Source organism: Papio anubis, chromosome 8, assembly GCF_008728515.1.
Source record: "Papio anubis isolate 15944 chromosome 8, Panubis1.0, whole genome shotgun sequence".
Taxonomy (NCBI): domain Eukaryota; kingdom Metazoa; phylum Chordata; class Mammalia; order Primates; family Cercopithecidae; genus Papio; species Papio anubis.
The window spans coordinates 133,625,552-133,644,430 of NC_044983.1; positions in this window are offsets into that span (position 1 = coordinate 133,625,552).

Consider the following 18,879-nt stretch of genomic DNA (forward strand, 5'->3'; position numbering starts at 1 on the left):
TCCATCCTTTCCAGCATTTAGTGGTGTTGATGTTCTGGATTTTGGTCATTCTGATAGATGTGTGGTGGTATCTCATTGCTGTTTTCATTTACGTTTATCTGATGAACTATGATGTGGAGCATCTTTTCATAAGGTTACTTGTCATCTGTACATCTTCTTTGGTGAAGTGTCTGTTATAATTTTTGGCTCACTTTGTAATCTGGTTGGTTACATTCTTATTGTTGAGTTTTATGGTCTTTGGGCTGCCAAAGATCCTTCTCTTTCCTTACTCAGCAAGGGCTCATTAGCAGTTGACTCAGGATCTGTCAATCAGTCATCTTCTATCCTGAAGGAATGATGCAATAATGCAAACATTTGTTGAGTGCTGTCTGTGTCCTAGACACTGTGCTAAACTATGTGAATTATCTAATTTATGCCTCACCTGATAAAGTTGGTACTATTATTATCTCAACTGCAGAAACAATAAAACTGAGGCCTATAAAGTTTAAGTAATTTGACAATTATCACGAAACTAATATATGACATGCTGTGATCCAAATCCAGGCAGTCTGGCCCCAGAGTCTGCTGTCTGGACCAACACATTCTACTACTTTTAAAAAATGGCTACAGACTAGCACACAGGCCCTGCTCATCCAACGGGATAGCCTTGACTAATTATAAACCCTGCCCCTTAGCCTCAGAGGTCCCTGCAGCTTCTGCTCAGTTCTGAACTAAATTTCTACCATGTTACTAATTCAGCAATTCCCTCATATTCTTTCAAATCATTCCCATTTTGTTGAAGATGATCGAGTTGCATTCTTGTTTGCTACCAAGAACCTTGACTGACACACTTCTTGTTGCATATGCCATGTTGCTATTGGGGTAGAAGTTATTGAAATGGTTCTTGGATTTTAACAAACTGCAATTACTTGGACAGCAAAAAGATACTTGAAGAAATCCTAAAAATGAGAAGGTCTTGAAGGATGAAAAGGAAGCAACAGTAGCTATACATGCTGAGTACAGATGTCCTATGAGTCACCTGGGGACATTCAGAGTAAGGGGACAACCCCTACAGCAGAATTTCCTATGAACAAGCTTGAATGGTGAAAAATCACAGGGAACCAAATGAACATCGAGGTTTGAGGTGTTCAGTACAAGGGCAACTAACTCTTTCGTCAACTGGAATAAAGAGTTTGCTATGAGCATGTTTACTAATCTTTGAATGACTCCTCTTTTCTTTCACTACAGGTGTGCTCCTCTAAAGCCAGGGAATCCGTACTATTCAGCAGTCTACCCCCAGCATCCCCAGCAGTGCCTGACAGATAAATGTCCACAAATATTTGGTAAAAAGATGGACTTATGGATGGATGGGTGAACAAATGAATGGGTAAATACAGGAATGAGAGATGTTTCGAGACATTTTGGTACAGTCTGTGAGATTTAACATATTAGAAAAATGATGGCTGATGGCACAGCCCATATTTTCTCCTTCATTCCTTTTCACCTTGCCCATAATTTATGTAATTGATATAAGTTGCATTTAAACGCAGACAAAATAAAAAAATATCACTTTGTAGGCATAAAAGTCACAAAACAATATTAATTTTATTATACTATGCCCCACAATTTCTTATTTCATCCACCCAATCTTCTTTTTTTCCTTTTTTTCTTTTTTCTTTTTTTCTTTTTTTTTGAGATGGAGTCTTGCTCTGTTACTCAGGCTGGAATGCAGTGGTGTGATCTCGGCTCACTGCAACCTCCACCTCCAAGGCTCAAGCAATCCTCCCACTTCAGTCTCTCAAGTAGCTGAGATGGGACACCATACTTGGCTACTTTTTGTAGTTTTAGTAGAGACAGGATTTCACCATGTTGGCCAGACTGGTCTCAAACTCCTGACCTCAGGTGACCCACCCACTTCAGCCTTCCAAAGTGCTGGGATTACAGGCGTGAGCCACCGTGCCTGGCCCCAATCCGCTTTTCAAAGTGGAGGTGACCACAGTCTACAGATAAAGAGTAGGACTGAGAGGCCCAGGAAAAACAAAAGTGTCCACACCAAGACACAGAGAAGTGGCGCTCGCTCCAGCTTCTACATAGACATCCTTCTGTGTCTTTTCCATGTCACTATACTGTATTAATTATCTACACTGGTTAACAAATTACCTAGATACTTGGCAATTATAAACAATTACCACTTATGAACTCACAGTTTCTGTGGACACGGGATTCAGAAGTGGCTTAGCTGGATCCTCTAGTCTAGAGTCTCTCATTAAGTTGCAGTCAAAATGTCAGTTAGGGCTACTGTCATCTCAAGGCTCGACTGGGGCTGGAGAATCCATGCTCAGAATGTTCATTCCTCTGTCTGGCAAGGTAGTGCTGGTTGGTGGCAGGTGCCTTAGTTTTCCTGCGCCCCCGTCCATGAGACTGCCTAGGTGTCCTCATGGCATGACAGTTGGTTTGGCCAGAGCAAATGATCCAAGAGAAGAAGGAGGAAGCTACGTCTCCTGTGAGCTACCCGTGGAAGTTCAGCTCTGTCATCTCCACAATGTCCTAGGAGTTATGTGGGTTAAGGTGGGAGAAGACTAGTAGCTCATGAATAGAATACAATATCAGAAACTGGGGATCATGGAGGGGCATCTCAGCACCTGGACAGCACTCAGAAGTTAAAAATGAGTTTCAGGAAAGATGCAAGACCGAAAGCCAAGGCACTCTCAGGCCTGCTGTCATTATCTCTGTAACATCATTGCCTACTATGGGGACATCAGCTTTTTTGCCCACTTTCAGAAATCCCACTTGTGAAAAGTTCACATTACAAACAGATGCTCATTTTGGAGGAGTGCTGATAGGTTATCAATATATATCCCATAGGTAAAATACCTATTATTTATACAAGAATATTTACTGTAGGCACTCTAACAAATTCCTGCCCCTGCCTTCTCTCACTTAGGTCCAAGTGACAAAAAATAAAAAGAGGCAAAATGACTATCTTCATGATGTAAGAGAAGTATATGCCCATTCCCTGCTGGTCCCAGACTCCCTCACCTCCGCAAACAAAAAGAAGCTTTCTCTTGCAGCTGGGGATTTGCTCAACTAGCAGAATGCTGTAGATCAGCCCAAAAAATAAGCAGAAGCCAGGGTACCACATACAGTTAAGGGTCAGGGTCCAGAGTCCAGGTCACTCCATAGAATCAGCAGGGCCCATATTGCTGTTCTTAGACCCCTTTTTAGAAACAGTAGAAGATAGTTGTCCAGAGAGCAGGTCTTGGAGCCAGGATGCCCAGGTTCAAATCTCAGCACCCTACATGTTATTTTTGTGACATTTTCCAAGTTCCTTAAACTTGATGGACCTCAGCTTCAGTACCTATATAGTGAAGATAATAATACTACTGACTCCATCAGGTGAGGGCAGATTAAATTACGTAATCCTCATAAAGTAAAAGGATCTTTGCTATGCTTTTGCCAAACTTACTCTCTCCTTATTTCACTAAAGAAAAATCTGACTCTTGGGGAGAGTGTGTGGTTTTCCCCAAGGTAATATAGATAGTCGAGCTATGCCTGCAACTTACGCACTGACTCCCAGAACCGGGGTGGGTCACTGAGTTAGTCCAGACCGGATGCAGGAGAGGAGAATACGGCAGGTAGAAAGGAAGGTAATTGCACAAAAACTCCCTTTAATTCCACTGCTTTTAAAATTTAAAAAAAAAAAAAAAAAAAAGAGTAATTTTCAAAATGCCTTTTGAAAAGCAGCCTAAGTGTTTAAGCCACGGACTTGGCCAAGGTTCTCTTCAAAGGCCAATTCTCCAGGCCAAAAAACGGGATCAGGTACACGTGAAGTGGATGACTGGAACAGAGCCATGTTTCAGTGACCCATTTTCTCCTTCATTCGTCAAATGGAAAATGACTGCCCTAGATGCCTCCCTTAAGTGATGGCTTTTGAGGGATATTAGAGTCTTAGTGCCGCTGGCAGAGGTTACGAAATAACTGTCATATCCCAGCATCTTCTCCTGGAAAGAACCTGGGAGTTTAGCTATTTGAACCGCCTACTAAACAGAGGAAGAAACGGAGGCCAAACATATTCTAATATTGTCTTGATACTGTGGAGTAAATAACTGCAGAACCAGGGCTAGTACTAAAGCCTCACTCTGCACTCTTTCTTCCCCCATCACTCAGGTCTTAATTTAAAAGTCGACGAGCGGGGCAGGATTCTGTAAACATAGATTTGTTTCCGTCCATCTGGAGGAGTCTCACTTTCATGCTATTGTGGCTTCACACACAGAGAGCTCCACTAAATTTAGAATCAGAAGGGATGGAAACAATTAACTACTACGGACCTACTGTGCACCAGGCATCTGTTCCTTGTCTCATGCACAGCCTATGTTGCCCACAATGCTGCAGACTCCACGAGAACAAGAACTCTGTCCACAGTTTCTCACCTTCGTGTCACTATCCCTCAGCCCAGGGCATGGCATGTAGTAGACATTCAATAAACATATTGAGTCAATGTTCTCACTTAAATCGTAAGATAACAGATAAGCACTGAATTATAAATTAGGGAACTTAGCTGAAATTGGTTGAAAGATGTGTTCAAGCCAATCAGAGTGTAAATGTGGGAACTGAGTGTAATTTTGTGACCTTCAGAAAGAGGAAGTCCTTGGGGGATCTATTTTAATGTAAAAGTAAGATGGCTTCAAATCCAACAAATATAGTGTTGCTGGCATTTAGGACCTTTCAAAGTACTCTGGAGGTTAAATATGTCTCCAAGCAGTTACACTAGCTCTGCCTGTTTACTCAGCAAATTCTCTTTCATCACAGATAGGAGAAATGTAAACTGCAGTGGGACCTTGGGCTGCACAATTGTCATAGATTTCAAAGTCACTAAAGTCCAGATGAACCAGGGTTTCATATTCTTCACATTCCAAGTACTTGGTCTGACAGCATCTCTTAAGATTCTAGCCAACAATGCAAAATGAAGCATAATATAGATGACATAATAATAAACGATAACAATGTCCTAATAATTATAAAGTGCCAGACATCGTTCTGAGAACTTTCCATGTATTACCTAATCTGATCCTTAAAACAAACCTAAGATGTAGGTTTTTATTATTACCATAATAACCCCCATTGTATAGAAGAGACAACTGAGGAAGAAATAAATATCTAGGCCTGAGAGATCAACTGCTTCTACATTCTGGCCCTGTTCTTTCTTGTCTAGCATTATTCTCCTTGTGAATGGATGGGTAGGTGGGTATGTGGGCAGATGGATGAATAGATGGATGGGTGAATAATAGGATGGGAAGAGATGGGAATCAGCAAGGGGTCCATCACCGCTATGTTGGTACGGTTTCTAAGTACCTGACTTCACACATAATTCATGCTGTAGACAGCTATTGCAGTGGCTGAGTCCTACTGGATTGGTTTGGAAGGCCAGGAATGGTGGTTATGTGTACAGGCTCTGAAATCAGATCTACACCCTCCATATGCCAGATCCAGACCTACAAGCTGTCTGCCTTTGTGTATGACTTTTCAGAGCCTCAATTTCTGTCTCTATAAATGGGAAAAATAAATTATCTACTCAGAAGTGTACGTGAGGACTGAATGTAATGTCAGCACATAGTAGGTGGTCAGTACATGTGTTGAAAGACTGAGTGAACAAGTCACCAACATATCACTGGCAGCCCACAAGGATTCAACAGGTCTCCCTTACGTTATGGTTTGAACGACACGATCACCCAAACACAACAAAACTGTGAAAATCCCCAGATTTATACTTTAAATCCTCACAAATATCATTGGGTATATAGCCGAAGTATTTTGGCTTCACCGACATTGAAGTCATCAAAATGAACTAAGAGCTAATTGCAATTTACAAAGTCAGGTAGTCTTCCTAATCCTTTGTATCTTTGATCTTTGTATCTTTGTATGTGTGAATTATGTGTATCTTTGAACTGCAGATTTGCAATTTGCCAAAACAAGTCCATTTCTAAGGAGGGTGAAGGGAGTGGAGAGGAAGTGTTTTCATCGGGAGACTACAAGGTTAGGGTCTTAGCTTCTGTGTTTTGCTCCTTCAATGTAATCCATGCTCCCAGCCTAGGGAGAAGGCATTATCTAATGCCTAAGTGGGAAATCCCTGCCCACTAGGTCACGAGGCTGGTGGGTGGTGGATTTATCTGACTCTTCTATAGGCAGCTCTATCAATTCCTACGTAATGATTATGCCTCCAGCTGGAAAAAAAACAAGATCATTTTAAAGCTTTCCTAGGACTCATCATTACTAAAATATATACCAAATGGTGATTTCCACCATATTCCCTTGATCCTCTTTAGAAGCACTTTTTTCTCTATCAAAGAGAAGATGAAAAGGACATTCGTGTTGTAAGGGAAAGCAAAGGCCTCGCTGGTATGCTCTACATACATCAGCACTTAGTAAGACGAAGGGAAAAGCGGATGGTGGAGACAGAAACCACGCTCCCTTCCTGGAGTCATACCCCATTTCTCTCACCATGGGCATGGAAAGATAAAACAGGGGAAGGATGAGGAAAATCATCCTGGGAAGCTTTGGGGAGAACAAAACTGGGACAACAAAGAACATGTGAAAGAAAAATAAAAGGAACAACAACAACAACAAAGCCTTACATGTGGAATTAAAAACATAGGTGATAAAAGAATAGGTGAAATGCCTCTAGAAAAGAGAAGGGATGGCCAGCAACTCTCCACACTAGACCTAAGAAGACGAGCGGGAGCCAGAAGAAAAGGAAGAGGGCATGGGATGTAAGTGTGTGCAGACACACAGAGGGAGGGAAGGGTGTGGAGGTGTGGGAAATGGGGCGTGGCAACAGGCATCTCCAACACTGAGCAGGTATGAGAGCTGTGGCAGAGACGGCTAGAGATGGTGTAGGCCATGGAAAGTACTGTGAGCCATTGCAGGGCCATATTGTCACAGTGTCTAGGCTGGAGTTTCTCAAGGTGTGATACTCATACAACTGCCTCAGTATCACCCCAGATGGTTGCTAAAATTTCAGATCCCAAGCCCTTCCTGAGACTTAGCCAATTTCACAAGACAGAATGTAGATGATGAGCATGGCGCCACCAAGTCCCAGTGGTGATCCTTGTTTACACTGAGCTGGTGACTCTCCACCAGGTACAGGGGAGCCACTGAAGGCTTTGCAGCAGGAAACTGACATTCATGTTTCACTTTACAAGGATTTTTATCATCCTTTATGCTTTATAGGATTTACAACAATCATCTATTTCATATATAAAGTATACATTCTTGCACAGGCATAGTGGCTCATGCCTGTAATCCCAACACTTTTGGATGCTGAGGCAGGCTGATTGGAGGAGGTCAGGAGTTCAAAACCAGCCTGGCCAACATGGCAAAATCCCATCTCTACTAAAAACACACACAAAAAATTAGACAGGCACCCTGATGGGCACCTGTAATCCCAGCTACTTGAGAGGCTAAGGCAGGAGAATCACTTGACCCTGGGAGGCAAAGGTTGCAGGGAACTGAGATTGCGCCACTACACTCCAGCCTAGGCAACAGAGCTAGACTGCATCTCAAAAAAAAAAAAAAAAAATTAGCTGGACGTGGCACACGCCTGTAATCTAGCTACGTGAGAGACTGAGACACAAGAATCACTTGAACTTGGGAGGAAGAGGTTGCAGCGAGCTGAGATCATGCCACTACCCTCCAGACTAGGTGACAGAACGAGACTCCATCTCAAATAAATAAATAAACAAAGCATATATTCTTATGAGCACATAGTAGCATACTTACATATTCCCATACTAAATTATAAGTTCTGTGAAGGTGGGAACCTTGTCTTTTTTCCGTTTACCTTTAAAGCCTTAAGAGTTAACACAATGGCAACCTGTCACATGAGGAATTCAATATTTATTAAGTGAAAAAATTCACAAATAAATTCAGTCTGTCAGGAATCAAAATGACACATCAGAAGATGGAGATCTGAGGCAAGGTGGAAAACTTGGATAATCCAGGTAAACTTGTTAAGACGGGTAAGGCCTGAAATAAGATGGTCAAGGTTGCTTTGGGAAGGAAGGAACAGAGTAGAAAGAATCTGAAAATATTTCCTGGATTTGACACGGATGGCCATTAGATCAAAAGAGTTAGTACATGTGTCCAGAGAATTCCATGCTACCTTCCTGGTACCAAATCTACTACCACTCTGGCCCACGGTCTGTTTCTGTAAATAAAGCTTTATTGGAACACAGCCATTTATTTATGTATTGTCTGTGGCTGCTTTCTCACTATAAAAGCAGAACTGAGTAGTTGAGTAGTTGAGTCGGGGACCATATGGCCTGGAAGACCTAATATATGTACCATCTATCTAGCCTTTTACAGAAAATGTACTCTGACCCCTGATTTAGGAGCTCATTTAGTTCTCTGCTGTTGTAGAAGTTACGCTGAATTCAGAGGGAGTAGCAAATGATAATTTTCCAGCAGCACATGGCTAATTTAAGCAGAGGCAAAGTGAAGTGTGGGATTTCTGACTTGCGAAATTGCCAGCATGTACTGGTGGCCACACAGTGCATGTGTGTGAAATTCCCTATACAGGCAAGCCCAGGGAATACAGCAGAGGCTGGGCGTCTGAATCCACGTAGCACTCCCACTCCCCATCCCCAAATCAGCTCAGAGCAAAAGGAACTGGGGAAATTTATGATCACAGTTCCTCTATAATTTTGTGATGAAGAATGACAGGGATTTGCAGGAATCGTAGCTGGAAGAACAATCACAGAAGGACATTAAAGGACTCAGGCTATGTTGCCATAAACATCAGTGGTCTCCAAAAGTGTCAGTTATCGGGCAGTAAGAGGATTTGTTGATATTTTTCCAGAACCACTTTTCACAATTGCCAAAATACTATGAGGGAAGAAAACCAGATAAACAAGGCAGAAACTAGAAGAAGGCACAAAACAGCAGTGGCAGGGACAATTATAAATCTCCAAGGCTGCAGGATCCTGAACTCATAAAATTGAAAAGGCACTTCAAAAAATCCTCCATGTCCGTGACAGTCTGTCACTAGCGAGGGCTTTCCTCAGATTATCAACAACCATGAAGCTCTCTAATGCCTTATCAACATTCTCAAGGACCAGCCGATCATGAGAAACACAGGCTGTATTGATTCAATACTCAAACTGGTGGGATAATGATGGTGAATGGCCAGTTTTTCTCTGTCTCATCCTCTTCAAGCATAACTCCACCCTGAACCTCAGCTCTTTACAGACCCTGACTCCGATCTGGACTGAAGTAGGGCTCAGACTACTGCAGAGGGGGCCCTGGCATTGTGCAACCAAAGCTCCTATACTCAGAGAGCTTGGGTTTTCCTGTTTGCTCTTCCAATCTACAGCAAAGGGAACTGGAGAGCTAAGAAGCAAGCCCCCTTTGAAAGTCTGTGAGTCACTTTAAAATAGAGATTGGCCATGGACCCTGGGTCCAGAAAGCATCAGTTTAAATCCCAGGCGGCCTAAGGGAGTTACTTCATACATCCTTGTACTCTGCTCCATCAGCTGTAAAATGAATAGAACCATAGAACTTTCCTCCTCAATTTGCGATACGGATGAACTGATTTAATATATGCAAAGCACTGTGAATGAGGCCAGCCTGTAGGAAGCATCCTGTAAGGATTAACTACTGTTTTTTTTGTTGTTGTTGTACCAATAGTTTAAGCCCTTACTTTGGGTGATACATCATGCTAAGCAGTTTCTATTCATTATCCATTCCATTCATTATCACATTTTTTACTAGAAGGCAGACACAATACCTACGTTTTGCAGATGAGAACACTGAGGCACAGGTAAGGGACATAATTTGCTCAGAGGCACATGGCTCGTAAGCAGTGGAGCTGGGAATGGAAGATTCCATAGACTGTCTGGCTTCAAAGCCTACGAGTTCAACAACCCAGTGCTATACTGCAGTGCCTGAGACACCCACAGCTCCAGAAGCGAACGCCTTCCTCCAAATGCAAAACAACAGCCTGGAGGGTGAAACACACACACCCTGGAAGTGGAGATAAAGGGACATGGCAAAGGTCCCAGAGCCGATTCACACCAACAGGGGCTTCACCCAAACATGGCAGGGACTGTCTAACCCAAGAGCTTTTCATTCGCAGGCGTCCCCATGCCTTGGAGTATACATTTGTGCCTGCTTCAGACTATTAAGATTGTGGAAAAGAAGACAGTTATTCATTCTCCAGCATTTCTTCTAGGATGGTCCTCTAGGTAACCCTGTTTTGACTAAGAAATAAAAGAATAAATATTCTGGGAGGCTTCTGGAAGGATTTTTTTTTCTATTAAAAAAGAGCAAATGAGGAAGAAAAATGGCTGGTGCTGTACTCCTCTTTTCTTCTGCCCTGAACACAGACGTGATGTTGGGAGCTGTGGTTATTCTACTACAACAATGTGACAACAAGGCAATAGCTAAGGATGGCAAAGAATAACTCTACCCTGAACCTCAGCTCTTTACAGACCGTGATTCGGATCTGGACTGAGGTAGGGCTCAAACTCCTGCAGAGGGGGCCCTGGCATCGTACAGCCAAAGTTCCTGTATTCAGAGAGCTTGGTTTTCCTATTTTCTCTTCCAATCCACAGCAAAGGGAACTGGTGAGATAAGGATCAGATGCTCATTTAAAAAACACGGAGTCAATCCTTTGTTATAAGTTTCTTTTTTTTTTTTAACATCCTGTCACAGGTCACCTCCAGGCTAGTTAACAGGAGTTGAAGCTACTATTCGCCACGTATCCTCTTATGTAAAGCTGACAGCAGTCCTGGCTCACACTGCAAGGCAGCTGAGATCTGCAGGGGTGTCAAGCACACACCTGAGCCAGAAAGTGGACCAGGTGCTAGGGACACATCCTGGTCATCAAGGAAACAACTCACCAATTCTCATTTGTAAAGTAAGGGAAAAAAGCCAGATGTCAGCAAAGGTCTGTTTCAGTTCTAAGATGTTACGACTTTCTGTAATGAAGAGATTACAAAAAAATCTTTCCCAGAGGATTTGAGAAGCCCAGTGACATGATGAAAGCAGAGAACACATACAATAAATTACCACAAATATATTTAAATGTGACCTCAGGATTGACATTTAACTTCTCTTGGTTTTCAAGTCCATGTCAAGGTATGCAAACGAAATGTTAGGCCAATACTGTAATTCCATAGGGCTAGTTATTTAGGACCTGTGCAAGGTTCCTTATACATATTGCATTTAACCCTGAAGAGAACACTATGAAATGAGTAGGATCACTCTCTTTGATAAAACATGAAGCTCAGACTTCAGTCGTCTATATAAATCATCCTAGGACCTCACAGTCAACCATGACTATTGGGATTTAAACCCAGGCCTGCCTTCCTCTACAAGACATAGCCACATTGCCACTGCCCCTTGATTTTTTAAAACCAGTACATACTCAAAAATGATGATCTTCTCTCTGTATCGTTCAACCCACGAGGGTAGGAGAAGGTTGCTAATAACCGCCCACCCAGAGCAGCATGATTCATGTGGCTGTCATCCTGCCCGAATGACACATATGAGCTGTCAGCCTTCTCTCAGAAGCCTGAGTCAACTCTATGACCAGCTGAATCAATTATCCAAGGTTGGCTTGATAGAGGATGATAATAATGATGATGATAATGATGATAAATCCATCAATGTAAATACTTCCAGAAACAAAGTAGAAATGAGAAGAAAAAGAAAGAAAACAAAGTATTGCATATATATGTAACATGTAATAATATACGTTAAAAGTATTCCACATATATGTTTATATGTACATATATGTGGGATACTTTGTTTTCTTTCTACTGATTTCTTCTTTGTCATATACCAAGGCCATCTGGGGACAACACATTGTTCCATTGCTCTTGGCATTTATTTTTGTTTTCATAACTGTGCAGAATACTTTCCTATTTGGTAGAGCAAGTCACATCGAAGTTCTTTCAAGGATTCACAAGGGTTCGATAAAGGTTCCAACGTCCTGCTATGAATGAAGTCAACTCCAAGGGAGGCAGTTTTACTGCTGAGTGCGTATGTTTAAAGAGAGTCAAGAAAGAACTCCAGAGCTGTGGGTTTCCAACTCTCACCAGAGGGTGTGCAGGTCCTAGAATGCTTCCTGGAGTCACTGGGGAGAGGAGGGTAGGGTAAATGCCAGGACAACTGAGCCAGGCTCAGGACCCCAACTCATAATTTAACCCGAGTAGCTCTTCTCTGTGTCCATTTTCTATATAGGAGTTTTCTGTTCAACATCATTTGAAAAAAAAGGGAGTCAGTGCCTTTTAATATAAAAAAGAAAATGCTAGGGAATTACCCATCTGGCAAGCACCAGTGTGAGGTGCAAAGAAACAAGGTAGGTCAAGATGTGGAAATGAGAGGAGGGAGGTCCAGAGAAAATCTGAAGCTAGGTCCAGATCTGGGGAAAGTCACTGCTCAGCCCAACCTGGCTGACTTTCAACCACGGCTTCTCTGATGTTTCTGAGTGGTCAGTATCTATAATTTCCTCTGTATTCTCATCCAAAAATTAACTAACAGCAGGCTATTTACATTACATTTTCATAATAACTGAAAGACCAAGAAGTAATAATAAATTATTCCCAAAAGAACATCATAGCACTCAAAATGTTTGTGATCCCAGGCAACCGGCACATCTGTGTTAATAAATAAAACTGAAGATCTCAGTTCTAAAAGGAAGTTTCTATTCCTAAGTTTTTGGTGAAAAGCACATATGGAGTCCTTGCTTCATCGGGTGCTGTTGCTAATCGGGTTGAAAGAAAGAGAGATAGAAAAGAGATAGTAAGTATCTTCAGATTCTTCCAAAGCGAATGGGGATGAAAAGTGCAAGTACCAAATGATTATAATTCAAAGTAGAACACATACACTTAGAGCAGTGACAGTAGGAAAAACAGGGCCAGCCAGGAGTTAGAAAAGGGAGAGACCACTGAACCAAGGAACTCAAGAAGGGTGGGAGAGGATTATATCAAGAAAGGGCGTGGGTGTTGGGGCCTCCAGATAGAGCAAAGTCCACTGTAAGAAGTTTCATAGCCATGGTGAAGCAGGAAGAGCCTGGAATCCCAGTTCCACGACCTCCAGGCTGCGGCACCTGTGCTTCAGCTCCTCTGGGTAAATGGCTTGTCTGAGTGTTTTGAAGACACCATGGCATAATTTCTGGGGTGAATATACAGCACTCCACAAATACCAAAGGTCCTGTAACCAAGTGGCAACTCAGGAGGAGTGCATTGAGAAAGAGGAAGTAGCTGGCATGGGCACCTCTTTCAGGGAGGGAGTTAGTAGAGAGAAGCAGTAGTAAGATGTGATCTAAGACGCTGCAGAAGGGAAGGAAGTTTCAGAAGGAGAAGGCTGGAACTTGACCCTTGAGCAACCCTGAGGAGAAGGGTCAAGTAGAATGAGATTTTAAGATATAAAGAAAGGCCCATTAGTCAAGAAACCCTTCGATGGGTAGTAATGATCATTATTAAAATAACCAACATGTATAAGGAGCTTAAAATAGAAAGTATGCTGCATTTTTGAGTTGTATGATCTCATTTGATTTGTCTACAATGCATGAGATATCAGTACCTTGCATTTATTTTCACAGAAAAGGAGACTGAGGCCGAGAGCGCCAATGTCTGTATTCACTCATTCCTTCATCAGGTAGTATTTGGCTGTCAGAGCCATGTGTCAGGCACTGCTAGACAATGGAAGTGAAGACAGGAGTAAGGGGCATACCATCCTTGACTTTAAGAAGGTTGCAGCCTATCACGGTGAATGGGGAGATGGCTGAGATGTCACTGAGCAAATATCAGCCCAGTGGATACCTGGCTTGGACCTGATGCTCAGGATAGATTCTTCACTCCCTCCTGAGACGCAAATGGACCTCTCTTTGGTCTGTATGCTTTGTTCCTAGGGTGGGGCTTACCAAATAGCCTCCTTTCAGATCCAGGACTTCAGACCTCCAGGCCTCTCAAAAACCTTCCCCCAACACATGGTGCAGGATGCAAAGAGAGCAAAACAATACCCACCCCTTAGAACAGAGGTTTAATTTGCATTGCTGAGCCCTCTGGCCTCAGTGATATCCATAGACAGGGTCCTCTTGGGTGTCTTCTGAACACATGAAGCATTAGCCACAGAATTCTGGACAAAGTGAATATTCTAAGAAAGGAGGGAGGAAGACAGGAGGTTTGCCAAAGCGACAGTGAAATTCCGAAATGGAAAAAACCAGAATGGAAGGATTTCAGGATATTCTTCCATCATCCCAACAGAGATCCTGCGGCTGGATGACAGTGGGCCCACTGCCCAGAACATCAGAAGAGAAAAACAAGTCAGCACATATCCTCACAGGAAAGGCATCCAATCATTCTGTACTGCCGCAGTAAGTGCCCCGGCTGCCCTGTCCCCTACGCTGGCCCTGGAGTGTGGCCCTCAGCACCACAGACACTGTCTTTCTGTACCTTGGCACTTTGAATGTACCCGGCCATATTTTAAGACTTTTGCGAATGCAGAAGAATACATTCGGAAGTTGAGAAGAACTACAGCTTTACTCATTACTTAAAAAACAATTAGTGAAGAAACAGCCACAAGCTGGAATCACAGGCTTGAGGGCAATTTTGCAATTAAGAAAATTGGAGGCTGCTGTTTCAGGAGACAAACTGTCAAGTCAAAAGCGGGAAGACAAAGGGATACGCAAACCGAGCCGGGCTCTTGTAGTATCCAAGTCAATGCTGAGACCTGATTGAGGTAGTTCTGAAGTAGAGGGAAAGGAAGGGAGCGGCATTCATTGACGTTGCACGTATCAGGTGTTTAGACCCAAAGATCATTTGCCAATTGCCCGTCATGATCCTTTTCTAGTAGATGTTTTTGAAGTGCCCACTCTGCACCTGGCCCTACACTCAGATCTCGCAGGCGCTGCAAGGAGTCCATCATATCCCCAATTTACAGATGGAGCATCTCAGGCTTCAAGGTCACTTTGTCCTAAGATTACACGGTAAGTAAGGGGTGGTACCACAAGCAAACTCAGGGCTGATCAAATCCAAATGCTTTGTCTTTTTCACTGATGGATCTTCCTCTCTAAAATCCTCTCTCGTGCCCATGTGTGCTTTCTAATCCCCCAGAAATGCAATGTCCATTCTTTAGCCTCTCTTGGTGTCATCATTTGAGGCTTGTGCCTTTGCCCAACCCACTCTTTGCATAATGCAACTGCATACAGCCAGCAGAGCTCCCAGAGCCCAGCCCTGCAAACAGCAAAAAGCCTCTGCCCTCTCAGCTGAGTGTGACTTGTACCCAGCCTCCTGCTCAGCCCTCATCTCATGTTCACCTGGCTGCTGACTTGTCGCTGTACATCCTGGTGCAAGTTTCACCCGATTTTTTTTTTTTTTAGATGGAGTTTCTCTCCGTTGCCCAGGCTGGAGTATGCAGTGGTACAATCTTGGCTCACTGCAACCTCCGCCTCCCAGGTAGCTGGGATTACAGGCATGTGCCATCACACTCAGATAATTGTTTTTTTTGTTTGTTTGTTTGTTTTTAGTAGAGACAGGGTTTCACTGTATTGGCCAGGCTGGTCTCAAACTCCTGAAATCAGGTGATCTGCCTGCCTCGGCCTCCCAATGTGCTGGGATTACAGGCGTCAGCCACTGTGCCTGGCCTCACCTGATCTTTTAAATCTGATCTATGGCTTTAGCCTGGACAGTATGTTCTTCCCTCTTCCAACAAGAGCTCCAGGTCTTGCTTATATGCAGAGGACCTGGAAGGGGCCTGCATTGGAGGGTAAAGGCCCTCTGAGTCAAGAAGACAGACTGGACCCTGCTCTTGACTCCTCTTGTCTGGCACTGAAACTAAGACAGATCAAAGTAAGCAAGAGAGCTGCACTGTGACCCAGTTAAAGAGAGTGGGTCAGAATCTCGGTCAGGAGAGAGAAGTAGGTCAGTGGAAGGCTGAGAGCAAAGCAAACCTGGAGATGAAACTGGAAAACCCAAGAGATGATGCCTGTGAGTAGACAAGAGCAGGTACAAATGCACTAGGAAAGGCAATGTGACCAGGTGGGCAGCTGCATCCAGAGTCTGAGATTCAGAGTGGAGGATGCCAGCACCATGTTCCCTGATGATGCTTTCGGGGAAGAGCGGGGGCCTCGCACTAGAATGTGTTCACTAATGTTAGCTGGAGAAATTAATGACTGAACAACTGAATTTAAATAAGAATGACGCTGTGTCTTACAAGATGAGAAGTAAGGACAAATTAATAATCTATGCCAATGCAATGAGTGATGTATCAAAAACTACTCTATTTTTAAAGCTCTTGGTTAACTATATGGAGGGCTGGGATGTTCTGTTTAATTTACTTCATGTCTAGTTCAGGAGATGAGCTAAAAGTTTTACGTCAACCTCAGCAGTTAAAAGTTTGTTATTTCCTTTCCTGAATAAGTATACTGCAGCAAATTTATAGAAACTTTACTTTGATGATTCAGGACCAGGCAGTTGTGTCATTAGTGAAATGCTGACTATGAACATGTAGAAATATGGATTAAGGAGGTGTGACAAGGTGGGATCCCAAGCAGACCCCAGAACTAAAGATGGTGATAAAACATCCTATCTAGTTGTTTTCCCATAATTCATCCCCTCACTCAAAAAAACACACTCCAAATCAGTCATCAGTCACTTTAAGTTCTAGGTAATCATTGTCTTCCCGAAATATGATTGGAAGATCCCATCTGGCCTGTGCTATAAATGTGCAGAAGAAATTGGAGAACATAGTATGTGATTCACTGCATGCTATCTTATACCAGTTGCCACTCAGTCTAACCGTAGGGTTCACCAGAGAATGAACAGAACTAGAACCTTTAAAATTGGAAACCAAATTTCAAACATCTCGGAGGCATAGTTGCTGGACTATTTGACTTATTCAAGGCCCTAGGCCTGTGTTGTCAAATATGGTAGTCACTAGCCACATGGGGTTACTTGCATTAAAATTAATTAAATGAAATGTTAAAAATTCATTTCCTTTATTTTACTAGCCACATTTCAAGTGTTCCGTAACCGTATGTGGCAACTGGCCACCATAATAAACAACGTATAGGATATGTTTTATCACCACAGAAAGTTCTATTGGACAGTATTGCCTTAGACCTCACTTCTAGTGCTTCTGAAATACAGGGTACAGAGAACCACAGTAAATGACACTTTGAGAAAACAGACAACTCCAACATGTGGAAATTTGTATAAGCAAACTGGCTCACACTCTCAAATAGTCAACGTTATCGGTGCGGTGTTGAGAAGGGAAATTTGGAGGACTGTTGTAGATTTAAAGAGAATAAAGATATAACATCAAAAGAAATTCATGTACTTAGATTGGATTCTACTTCAAAAATATCTATAAGCAAATTTCTTGAAAAATTGGGAAAATATGAATGTAGAGCATACATTAAATAGTATTATGAAATATCATTTATTTACTTCAGTATAATGATGTCATTGGAGTTCCACTGAAAAATGTCTTATTCCTAGGAGAAGCCTGGCAAAGTATTTAGAGTATACTGTCTTAAAGTCTGCAACTTACTTTCAAATGATCTAGAAAAATATGCATATGCATATTTTATGCAAAATACGCATTCATGTGCTGATAAAGAAAATATTACAAAATGTTAACAACTGTTAAACCTGGGACTAGGAACTATGGGTATTCATCATGCCTTTCTTCAACATTTCTGGATGATTGAAACTTTCATCATAAATTTCTGTGAAACAACATCCCTATGGAATTTACAGAGCCTGACATGTGTCAAAACTCCAAGGCAATTCGTATTTGAAAGCCCTTTTTGCTTTCCTTACCTAGTAATGGAACATTTCCATTCCTCTAACACTGTTTTATTTACATGGGTGTCAGGAGATCAAATGACAGGAATAATTTTATTGCGTTTTCTGAGTCAGCTGTTAGCTCTTCATGACTATCTATGGACAGAAGAAAGCCTGCATATTTTACTGATATGAAACTTTCAACATGTGTCTCCCAATCCCAAGCCAAGCAATTTCATTATGAGCCCACGTGATAAACTTTCTTTATTTGTCACCCACCACTCTTCCTTTTTCTTTTTGAATAGGGTGTTGCAATTTACATGCAATATTTACATTTCCCCATTAAATACCAGGCACCTTTCTCTTGTATCTGTCAAAACTTGCTTTTGATTCAGCCAGCTCTAACCAGAGAGCCTCCTCTTAAACATCACAACTGAAAATTTAAAAATTGTAAGCATGTTTTCCATTACTTTCAAAGGGAAAAACCACAATTACTTTTGTACCAATCTAATAAATACATTAATTAAAAATTGGAGGCCAGACACGGTGGCTCACGCCTGCAATCCCAGCACATTGAGAGGCCAAGGCGGGCAGATCACCTGAGGCCAAGAGTTCGAGACCAGCCTGGCCAATAAGGTGAAATCCCGTTTCTACTAGAAATACAAAAATTAGCCAGGCATGGTGGCACATGCCTGTAATTCCACCTACTTGGAAGGCTGAGGCAGGAGAATTGCTTAAACCAGGAGGCAGAGGTTGCAGTGAACCAAGATACAGCCAGTGCACTCCAACCTGGGTGACAGAACAAGACTCTGTCTAGAAAGAGAGAGAGAGAGAAAAAAGAATGAAAAGAAAAGAAAAGAAAGAGAGGGAAAGAGAGAGAGAGCGTGTGAGCGAGGAAGGAAGGAAGGAAAGGAAAGAAGGAAGGAAGGAAGGAAGGAAGGAAGGAAGGAAGGAAGGAAGGAAGGAAGGAAGGATGGATTGTGGTTTTTCCCTTTGAAAGTAATGGAAAAAATGCTTAAAATTTTTAAATATTCAATTTTTAAAGTTTCAGAAAGGAAAGAAAGAAAGAGAGAAAGAGAGTTACAGGAAAAGAAGAAGAAAACATGAAAGG